The following is a 12,232-nucleotide window of genomic DNA, read 5'->3' on the forward strand; positions in this document are numbered from 1 at the left end:
CAATGCTTCATGCTTTGCTTCTCCAGCTTCTGTTTTTTCAGAAATCAATACAAATTAAAACCCAACCGACATGAACATGGACATCGACATGCATTTTCCGTGCGAATAAACATCTACGGTATGCTCATATCTCAGTGGAAGTAATCGAAAAATGTGTGATAAAATCATTATTTGGTTGGTTTGCATACAAGAGGCAAACTCAATAATGCAGATGAATTTACATCTTGTATGGAAACCAACCGAAAACGTAAGCAGTAATCGTTCTTAGCGGAGCCTTTTGGTTGCTTAAAATGATTCAGTTTCTCACTAAATTTCGACTACTTACCACGAGAAAGCGCAAAATAGGTGCAGGAATAGTTTGGTTGCCATAGCCGTGTCTCCCGGTGCCGGACGATTTTACAGCAGGAGATTCTCATTTGACACTTTCCCGCATGCGCATCTGTTTGTTTTGATTTGATTTTAACGACAAGTCAGTAAAAAACATCAACTACTGAATAGTCGGTAATTGTTTTTACTGACTTTTCGGCCTGTTCGGTAATGTAGCAAAATTGGGTCTGACAGCTACCGTAGTTCAGTAAAAAGTAAAAATTATTACTGAACATCAGAAGTTTTCAATCAAAAAGCTGAAAGTTCGGTATTTTTTATGATTTACAATTCGTACCCTGTATTAAAAATTACCGAACAAGCATATCGTGATTGAGTGTGTTCTCAGCAAATTTTATGGTTGCTATATCGTTTTAAAGCGGTTGAATGACCACTAAATGATTTATAGCTATTACCGAGTACCGGTACCTTCCCTAGGTTTCTACAGAGAGCTCCATTTTAAATGACTTTTTTTTCAAATGCATACTGCGATCAAAGAAAACTGATTTTCGTGACCAGGGTTGGGAAAAAATCTGAAATTCACTCTACAGTAGTCAAACAAAGCCAATCACAGTCAGCGAAGCCAGTGAAACTCACGCCCATCGCTGCTGTAGGCAAAGAGCCTTGAAAATTGCAAAACACCCGTTGCTAAGGGCAACCCAAAATTACTGTAGAAAAATGTTCTATTTCCCGCTGTATTTCCCGCATTTAGAGCCTTCAATGACACTACTGATTTAGAGTAAATCATGTACATAATATAGGCTACTCGATGAGATTCACGATTTTAAGCTACTGTAGTGAGAGAGCCACGTGATTTTCGCGAAATTCAAGCCTACTACTATTACCATTCCCAGCACTGTTCGTGACCATTTCTGCTAAGTAATTTTCCACGCATCGAGATAGGTGATTACACCCGATTCTGTTTTTGCACGGATTTTTTTTACACGGCCGTGCAAAAAAAGTTTCCATATATTTTTTTCCGCCAAAACCTTATTTTTGCATGAAACGTCGAGAAATGGTGTTACTTTTTTTGCACGGTTTTTGAAATTTTGAACTGAAAACTTTTTTTGCACGGTACGCATCCCCCGTGCAAAAACAGAATCGGGTGTATTCTTTTCAAAAGTAAACCCGTCTTAACAAATCAATATTAAAAACGAACGCCATAACTGGAAGGCGTCAGTTTTTTTGCATTATGTGCAAGTCGGACGATAGATGAAAAAATAGATTCATACTATTTTCACAGTTGCGCCAGGTTTGAGAAATGTTTTATGGTCCGAATTCTACCAGGTTCCCCTGCATTTTCCTATCATGTCAGGAAAACATTCGCTATTCAATAGTTGCATAATGTACCGAATAATGATTCATATATTAGTGGTACTGAATAAATAAGGAACGATGTAGGTACGAGAAATTCAAAACATTTGATACATTGAGCAATATTTATTAGGGTCTATTTGTACACGTGAAACAATAAGGTTTTATAGATAGTCATTCAAAATACATGTTTTGCACCACCCATATTTGGCCTCGCAATGGCATGAAGGATACAGAATACATGCCAACCTTGCATGTTTGGGATTCTCCTTGTGCAGTATATAAGTGGTGGGTGTCCAAACAAACAACCCAAGCCACGTGCTTCGGGTGGCATGCTCTCCAGATGATAGGTAATACATAGGCCGCGTGTATCATCTGGCCACTAGTAATAACGGTCGGGCACATGTAAACAAATCCCGCGAATCTTTCGAACCACCCGCTTCGGCATTCGCGGCATTCAGCTGTTGCTTCCGATCGGCAAAAAACACGTTTGTTTACATTTATTACGCATGCGTTCCGAATCAATCGGAATAATTCGTCTTGGATTCGTCTTTTGCATTTTCCAGTCTACTTTCAGTGTTCAAGTTTTATGCAGCATCAGAAACCAAATCCAAAAATTGAACCACAAAATTGATCAATTTTGTGTACCAGAAATACATTTTATAGTGTTCTAACGAAACTTTATTCTCTAAAAAGGTGAGAAATCGTGAAAACGGGCACGAAAACCGTTAAAAACACGCGAAATCCGAAAAAGAAAATTGATGTTCAACGCCCACCGTGAGCCATCTTGGTTTTCCCAATCAAGTTCAATTTTTTCTCAATTATCTCCAAGGGTACAAGTGAGGATTATCTTTCGCAGGTGAAAATCTAGGTGCAAAACATGCATTGATTCAGGAAATGACTTTTCGTGCAGCAATCAACGGGAGGAAAAACTGTGTCAGGTGAAATTGCAGAATGAATGGGGCTCGGACTCTTGATACATCCGCGGCTGAGCCATGGGAATCAATCATATCTCAGCCAGGATCAACAATTGGAATTGATTTTGCACTGCAATCATACGGGCAACCTTGATGGGGCACGGTGCTGCCATCTGGGATGAGTCGAGCGTTTGCATGAGAAGGTATAGAGCGAGTGGACTTTGAAACTCAATTAAAAAACTAATCGATGCTTGTCGGTCCATGCGTGTGATGGAATCATGCGATGGATTATCAAATGGACCAATCATGCCTGGAAGAGCACTGGTGCAGTGAATTAATAAAAAGTGATAAGCTGCAGCTTTTTCAAGGTGAAGCTGCAATAGCACGCATTGCATATACAACGATACATTGAGCATGAAAATTGAATTAAAGCTGTAAGTGGTAGTGTTGAATTCAAGTCGATATGCAAGGATATATTCTTTCAGATGTGAACTATTGGGGAAAAAGTGATTTCCTCTTTTTTTATGGGGCAATTTATGTTATTCACTTTCTCGATTTTTGAATATATAATTACACTTTTAAACAATGACTATAGTAAAAATTGAACACAGATTTAGACTAAGTTAAGTCCGATAGTAAAGTATATCCTCATAAATATTTGAATAAGGAACAAAAATGTGTTGTTTGTTCTCAATCAAACTCAAATCATGTTGGTTCCTAATCAATTCTGATTGCCCTGTTTCTTTTTAGTACACTACAAGAATTTACAACGCAAATCGTAAAATTCATTAAATTAAACGTTCCATTTCTTTAGAAAATTTCATACACTCTTACTTAAAAATATCCTTATATTTTCATGAATTTTGCATCTATTTTATATATCCAAATTTTCCCTGACTATGACCCAGATAAACATTGAAACTTTAGAAAATGATGGGAATCATGCTAATTTCAATATTATTAATACACTGGAACATCTTTTTTCTAACATGATGGTTCATCGGTGTAGCCTAGTCAGAGAAGAGTGTGTATATCGTGTGGAAGGTACGAAGATACTCTATGCCCATGGAATTCGAGAAAATCTCCTTTACGGAAAAATTCTCGACCGGTGGGACTCGAACCCACGACCCTCAGTTTGGTCTTGCTGAACAGGTGCGCGTTTACCTCTACGGCTATCTGTGTCCTGCATTTCATGTCTTATGTTTAATTAAGTCAGAGTAAACTTTTGAATGATTGGTGTCCAACTAAAACTCTCCTGCCAAAGATCTTACCAGAAACAATACGTTTTTTTAACAACAATTCGCTATGGATTTTGCGGGAGATCTGACAAAAAAATGTTATGAAGCTTGTCAAGTATCTGTTAAGTTCCTGGATGAAATGAATTCATCCAAGTATTCTCCCAAGAGTTCGTCAAGGAATCCGATTAAGGATATCTCCACAAATTCACTAGCAATGCCTCATTGAATTTCTATTTATTTTCCACCATATATTTTTCTTTAGATCCTTCTTGAAGGGATTTTTTCGATAACCATTCCAATATTTTTTTATTTTAGAAATCAATATCTCAAGATAGCTTTCTGCTTCTCAAAATTATTCCGAAAGCGTAACTTTAATTTCATCCGAGAAATTCTACAAAATTATCACAAAAGATTTCTCTCAAATCACCTTTACGAATTTGTCTATGGAATTTAAACAAAATTAGTTCTTTTTAAACACCGTCGATGGGGATGACAAGGGGTCAAAATATAATTTGAAATATCTCAGCAAATATTTGAAGTATTGATATACAGTCTATTTTTTCTACATGTATAAAGCAATCATCAATAAATTATCTAAACAAGCTTGAAAATAACGCCTTTTGAATTGTTTATTTTATGTCGTTATACGAATTCAATTTAGAAGGACTAACACTGTTATAGAACATAACAGTATTCTTATGAATTCTCCATGGAGTTATCTCATAAATTTCTTGAAAAGTTCTTCAAAATTCATAACTCATATATATATTTCTGGAATGTGGAAATTTACAAGGATTTAATCAGAAGTAAGGTACAGTGGGGTAAGTGGATCATTCGTTAATACAGGTCGGACTCGATTATCCGGAGACTCGATTATCCGGGGACTCGATTATCCGGGATTCGATTATCCGGAATTTTAGACTCGATTATCCGGAATTTGTTTTTTGATGATCTTGTTTTTCAATTTTTATGCATAAATCTGAGATAATTTGATATTGCAATATACAATATGAATGGTTTTGCAGTTTTGAACGTATTTAAGAAAAGGAGGGTTTGAAAAAGTGGTTTTTTGTGCATACTGATAAAAATTTGTTTTTTTCTTGTAATGACCCCTACTGTTCCTAGAAAAAAATTTCTGGCTACGCCAACGCGTCATATAGATAAAACAACGAAAAGAGATAATATTTATGTTCTTTTATCGAAGATTTCAATTTTTTTCTTGGTGATTCGATTATCCGGAGGATTCGATTATCCGGAGTGAAAAAAAAACGATACTCCGGATAATCGAGTCCGACCTGTATTAAGCATTAATACTTGATTATGGTGAATGTTTTCGCACCATTGCTTCGTTTTATGTTATATTTTTACGTCCGCACTGATACTTTTGCAAAACTGTTACTACACGTACACTAACACAAGCAAACTTGTTAGCTGCAAAAAATAATTAATTTCAAAATTGTTTTCCATCAATCAAAACTCCATTGAATCTCTGTCTTAAATCGAATACTATTAGTTTTTTCGATACATTGTGAGCATTTCAGTTCTAATTGAATGAAATACAATGAAAAAATTTGGTTTGTATAAATAAATACAGATATATTGTACATGGTACACTTACCCCCGCTTTTGAATGGGGTGGGGTAAGTGGATCAAGTATTATTATCATTTATTGGCAGACTGCTTACGAGAATTTTAATAAGTTTTAATATATGCAAATGTTGTTTTTCTTTATTTTATTTCATTTCCAGCTTAATTTTGTCAAATTGACCATAGAGAATTTGAATTATTCCATCTAAAAGTTTTTTTAACCTTTAGGCATAAAAAATATAAAAAATTAATAATTTCAAAACTTACACGTAACTTTTCGTGATTTATCTAAGCTGAGTTGCAAGAGAGCAGAATATACTAATTCTCCAATTGAAAGTAAATTTTCTTTCCTTATTTGACCATATAAATTATTCTAGATAGATTATATAAATATATTCAAAAATAGAATAGAAGGATTTTAGTTTGTTATACAAAAGTAAATGTAACTAGTATTTTTAAGCTACGAGTGTTTTTCAAAAACATCGTTAGGAATAATCATACAATACTTCTGTATAACTAATGTGTATGAATGGATGAATTTTCTCCAAATTATTCTAGTTTCAATGTTTTTTTTTTGTTGTTCGAATGAGTATAAACTAATTTATACATATTTTTCAATATATTTTGATTAGATAAAGATACTTTTTGAATTTTAAGTATTAATATGTACCGTGCTGCATCAATATCCGGACGCTTATGAGGCACCAAATGTTCCATCTCTATTTTCTTCACTGTATAGTCTCTTCATATTATAATGTGCTTTTCAAACAATTAATTTAGACTCACATCTTTATGAAACCAGCGAATATTTAAGCAAAAATTTTAAAAATACCATGAAAATCGCTGAAATAATAAACTATATCGTGTCCTTAAACTCGGACACATAAATCGATATGCCGGACATTGAAGAATCAAAATCCGGACAGCGTCATTGAAATTGATCGTATCTATACGAAACTCATTAAAATCAACTTTGTACTTTAGGAAATGGTTTTTATGGGAACATTGTACTTGCACTTGCGAAATAATATACTATGCAGGCATAAATTTGTATGTAATTTAAATTTTTTACCACCATTCCTTGCTTGCAGCTGGATTCGGAAATTGTGTTGTGGCGCTACTGGAATAATCACGTTTTTATCATTTTTTCTGCAAAGAATCATTGCCATATCACTGGATATATTGATTTTCAACTGTAACTTTCACTTTTCTGCAAATATGTTTGAAAAAATATTGGTTTAAACTGCAGATATATGACGACATCACTTTATGTCCGGCTATTGAACCACTGGCTCACATCTGGGAGGGAGAAACCAATACAAAATTTCTGTACGTCATAGTGAGCCGGGATTCCGCTGTCACGAACTGTCTATGTGAGCCCAGATCTCAAACATTGGACTAACATGGAAAAAGCGCGTAACTGATTAAAACACATTTTTGCATTTCATCAAAAGTGAAAAAAAATCGAATGAAAATCAATTCATGCACACAATGCAAGTAATGTCACGTGAGCACCTTTCAACCTGATTGAATATAAAGCATTGAAAAACGCATCGTTTTACTTTTTCCAATGAAAATGAATATTTCTTCTTCTTTCTGGCATTACGTCCCAACTGGGACAGAGCCTGCATCTCAGCTTAGTGTTCTTATGAGCACTTCCACAGTTATTAACTGAGAGCTTACTGTGCCAATGACCATTTTTGCATGCGTATATCGTGTGGCAGGAACGAAGATACTCTATGCCCTGGGAAGTCGAGAAAATTTCCAACCCGAAAAGATCCTCGACCGGTGGGATTCGAACCCACGACCCTCAGCTTGGTCTTGCTGAATAGCTGCGCGTTTACCGCTACGGCTATATGGGCCCCTCAAAATGAATATTTAGTGCATAGAAAACTGTGGCCCTTTTTCCATGTTTGTCAGGAAAGATTGAAAGTACACAACAAAGGAAAACTAGCGATTTTCCCCAAGCCTGCCTTGATTGTTGTTGGCAAGCTGGAGTTATCTTGCAGTTCAAACAAACTTTGTTCTATATTTCGTGTGTAGTATCTGTGCCTCCCTCCCAGGCTCACATTATCTTTTTGGCTCGATGCTGTCCTCAAATCAAATAAATTGCACATGAAATCACCATATTCACCCATTAAACTTAACAATGTATCGTCTCATTCACTATTCTGGATGAAACAAGCAACAAAGTAACATTTATCTACACTTCCGCGAATTAACCAATGCTGGTAAGCCAGTCCGTAACTACACAACTAAAACTTGCACGACGAAGGAAAAGTGACAAACTGAAGTTGCGGATTTATTTTTGTTTTCAATATATTTTGGCAAAGCTTACTAGATTGCAAATTATAGTTAAATGATGTAATTAAATTAAATCTAAGAATACGTGAAAATATAACCAGATTATTGTGGATTTTCATCGTTAAATTAATATGAATATTGATTAAGTGTCCGGATATTGGTACCGTCCGGATTTTGATTCATCACGGTACCATCACTAGCACTAATAACAAAAACGAGTGTAATATCATTCTTACTATACATAATTACATCACATTTGTTTTGAGAACAGATTTTGTCTAATGGTGATCCACTTACCCCACCATAGTGGGGCAAGTGGATCATTTGGCGCAAATTTTCAAGTCCCTCATACTCAATACATAACAATCAGAAAAATAGAAAAAAAATCAATGATTTGATGTATATTAGTCCGTCATTTGTTATCCACAGAAAAAAAACTTTAGACTCAGTGTTCTTAGACTAACAAAAATAAATCTGCTGAATCCTATTGGAGAAATCTGATAAGTGCGGAATCATATTCTAGTAACTATTGCATAATATTTAACTGATTTGATGTGTCTCAAATTCATTGAAAATCAATTTAGCTCTGGAGCTACCATTAGAACGAGAGGATTAATTAGTATTTAAAAAAAATCCTGAAGAATTTGTGGATTTTTGGAGTAATTGTTGATGATGTTGTTGTTGAAGCTTCCTAAAAAGTATACCAGAAAAAAATATTTTTAGAATTTGCATACTTTTTCACAGCCATTCCATGAAAAACCGATCTAGTGGGTCTCCGAATTCCGTGCAAATTAGCTATTTTGTTCCTCATCCGAAATAAGGATACACGTATTTTTGGATTTTTTGATTAGGGTGACCATTTCCGAAATAGGGTGACCAGAAAAATCGTGATTTTTCAAAATTTTTATTTTTAAAAAAATTATAACTTTTGAATAGTTTGACCGATTTTCAATCGTTTTGGACGAAATGAAGGCTAAAGATTTTGACTTTTCGGGTAAAATATAAAATTTCACAAAAATTGTGTTTTTTACTTGAAAAAACTCAATAGTTTCCATTTTTTCGTGTTTTGAAGGCCTCGGGACCAAAGGGGCTATTGCTGCTCTCATTTTTTCTTAAAAGTACAGAAAATTTTACGTCAACTGTCAAATTTTCAGAAATGTATGTTTTTTAGTTTTTGAGATATATTTTTTTGAAAATAAAAAAACAGTCATTTTTCATCGGCACATACTGTAGATCTCAGCGCATTAGATTTGTAATGTTTAAAAAAAATCATAACTTTTGAACAGCTCAACCGCTTTCCAATCTTTTTTTATGGAATGAAAGCTTAAGGTCTCAACTTTTCCAAAAAAAAAAAATAGAAAAATATAAAAAACTTTGAAAAAAAAAATTTTCACATTAAAATATATGAAAATTTCTAAAAAAAAACTAGAAATATTTATATTTTTTCACGTTTAAACATATTTTTATCAGATTTTTCAATTTTGTCTGAATAGTTGAAATTTTAAGCTTTCATTCCATACAAAAAGATTGGAAATCGGTTAAGCTGTTCAAAAGTTATATATTTTTTTTAAAACATTACAAATCTAATGCGCAGAGACCTACAGTAGGCTGGGACACGGTTATATGAAAAATTTAGGATCTCGCTCCAGTCCACTTTTTGGATTGCATTTAGGTCCCGTAAAAACTGTGCAAAATTTCAACCCGATCGGAGAAACTATATTTTAGCGCCAGCCGTTCAAAGTTTGTGTGGGATTTACTATGGGAAAACTTACCTTTGCAAATAAAAATCGCCAGAGTTCGCCCATTGGCCTCTATAAAAATTCTCAACACATATCTTGATAGGTATTTCTACGATGAACAACATTGCCGAAGACCGCAAAGCAATCCGATGCTTGTGAAAAAAGTTATTAAGCATAGAATATTCTGAAATTTTGCCCGATTTTGTTATTATTGTTATTCCTTTACGTGTTAATCAACGTCGCCTTACCAATAGGTTTTCATTAAATAACTTTTTTCACAAGTGTCGGATTGCTTTGCGGTCTTCGGCAATGTTGTTCATCGTAGAAATACCTATATGTGGAAAGATATGTGGTCAGAATTTTTATAGAGGCCAATGGGCGAAGTCTGGCGATTTTTATTTGCAAAGGTAAGTTTTCCCATAGTAAATCCCATACAAACTTTGAACGGCTGGCGCTAAAATATAGTTTCTCCGATCGGGCTGAAATTTTGCATAGTTGCTATGGGACCTAAATGCAATCCAAAAAGTCGACTGGAGTGAGAATCTGAATTTTGTCCCACACTAACCTACAGTGTGTGCCGATAAAAAATGACAGATTTTTTATTTTCAAAAAAATATATCTCAAAAACTAAAAAACATACATCGCTGAAAATTTGACAGTTTACGTAATTTTTTCTGAACTTTTAAGAAAAAATGAGAACAGCGATAGCCCCTTGGGTCCCGAGGCCTTCAGAACACGGAAAAACGGAAACTATTGAGTTTTTTCACGTAAAAAACACAATTTTTGTGAAATTTTATAATTTTCCTGAAAAGTCAAAATCTTTAGCCTTCATTTCGTCCAAAACGATTGAAAATCGGTCAAACGGTTCAAAATTCATATTTTTTTCAAAAATAAAAATTTTGCAAAATCGCGATTTTTCTGGTCACCCTATTTCGGAAATGGTCACCCTAATCAAAAAATCCAAAAATACGTGTATCCTTATTTCGGATGAGGAACAAAATAGCAAATTTTCATGGAATTCGGAGACCCACTAGATCGGTTTTTCATGGAATGGCTGTTCAAAGATATTCGTTGGAATAAAACTTTAGGAGAAATCCGTAGATGTTTTTATATGAATTTCTAAAGAAATTTCTGCAAAGCAATTGGTGAAAGATTCATAGATAGAATTCTGGAATGGCAAAGACCCAGAAAAATATTTGAATTGTCTTAAAAAATTTCATGACGATGGATTTATCAAAGAAGTTTTTCGAAAAACTATTTCACGGATGCCTGCGGAAATTCGGTTTTTTTGACGGAAAGTTGGAGAATTTATCTTTGAATTCCTTGAAGAAACTATAAGAACTGCAATAGGATATTTACCAATTACACTACGGAACACGTTTTTGCCTCCAGCATCAAAATACCTATATTTACTTAATTCAGGGTTGCTGAATCCATTGCTGTTTACAGAAATATCATAGCACGTCTAGTTTTTGAGATATTGATTGTTGAAAATGCAAAAAAATACTATTTCAGCCAACTTGCATGCAAGTTTGCCAGCTTGTATGGCAATTTATTTACTCAATATGCCACAGAATTCAAACTTTATGTGTATAACAATACTTATCATCAAAGTTTATAACATTTTTGATACGGAAAAGTTATGTTTTGATGGTTCAGAAAAGTATTGTATTTTCCGAAACGAAGAATTTTGTATGAAGACTGCAAGCATGTTCAAAACGATCGGTTTAATCTCAATTTAATCGTGAAATTTCAACCAAAATATATCTAAAACGAAAGTTTAAGTCCTCTTTTGCATGCTTGGTGGATAAGATCACAAAAAAGTTTGATAAAATATACTTCAAATTTTAGGTAAACATCAATAAAACCAATGTTATATACAACTTTGGCGACCTGTAGCTAAAAATTGTGACGTGCTGGGAAATTTCTGAGAACGGCATCAGATTCAGCAACCCCAAATCTACTAGAGACACATAATTTGATCCTTGAGACACGCAAAATAGTTGTTTAGGCAACAAGTTGCAAAATGATGATTTTTTTGAGTTTTGCAACGAGTTGCCTACAACATTTTTTGCTATTTCGAATAATGCTATTTCAGCTGGATGAACTCTAAAAGCACAAACAAACATTTCAAGAGAACCCACGTGGGCACACATCCATGCATTGTATCAATTCAGTAATTTTCAATCACGTAGGCTGTGATACAGTAGTGCCTAACCATGAATGTCACAAGTTTTCACGCTCTCATCGATATCAGGTAAGACAGCACAGCACAAATGTTGGACTATTCGATTTTAAATCAAAATCGCCAGCCTGTGTGGGTCGTCCATAAATCACATGGTCATTCATGGGGAGAGGGAGGGTCTGGCCAATGATCACGGTTCATACAAATTTTAAAAATTTGTGTATGTACAAATGACCACGAGGGGGGAGGGGGTGGCATGGAATCCCAAAAAACTGATCACGTGATTAATGGACAGCCCCTGTCGGAATCAGATCGCACAACGGATCTAGAATCAGATGCAATTATGCTTATTTTGCGCGGCATGTGAGGCGAGACGAGTCGAATGAGGGACAATTGTCGACTCGTTCCCATTGGATTAACATTAGTCGCCTCACATCACCCGAGGTGAGAATGACTCGTCTCGACTCACACGCCGCGCAAATAAGCACAAATGGCATGAAGAGACTGGGTTGTTCGGCTGATGCCTACCAAAACAGTACTGAAAAGTGCTATTTTCAGCACCAAAAAGAGTGCTGAAAAGTAGCA

General features: G+C 34.8%; 1 protein-coding gene across 5 annotated transcripts in view; it reads left to right on the forward strand.

Annotated features, from left to right (window-relative positions):
* The first annotated feature begins 2,261 nt into the window (after nucleotides 1–2,261).
* LOC5568434 (voltage-dependent T-type calcium channel subunit alpha-1G) overlaps nucleotides 2,262–12,232 on the forward strand; it is a 113,235-nt gene continuing 103,264 nt past the window's right edge. For all 5 annotated transcript variants that reach the window (XM_021850463.1, XM_021850467.1, XM_021850466.1 and 2 more), the window contains exon 1: nucleotides 2,262–2,373. The gene's annotated coding sequence lies outside the window, so the exon portion shown is untranslated. The remainder of the gene's footprint in view (nucleotides 2,374–12,232) is intronic.

This window comes from Aedes aegypti, chromosome 3 (assembly GCF_002204515.2).
Source record: "Aedes aegypti strain LVP_AGWG chromosome 3, AaegL5.0 Primary Assembly, whole genome shotgun sequence".
Classification (NCBI taxonomy): Eukaryota; Metazoa; Arthropoda; class Insecta; order Diptera; family Culicidae; genus Aedes; species Aedes aegypti.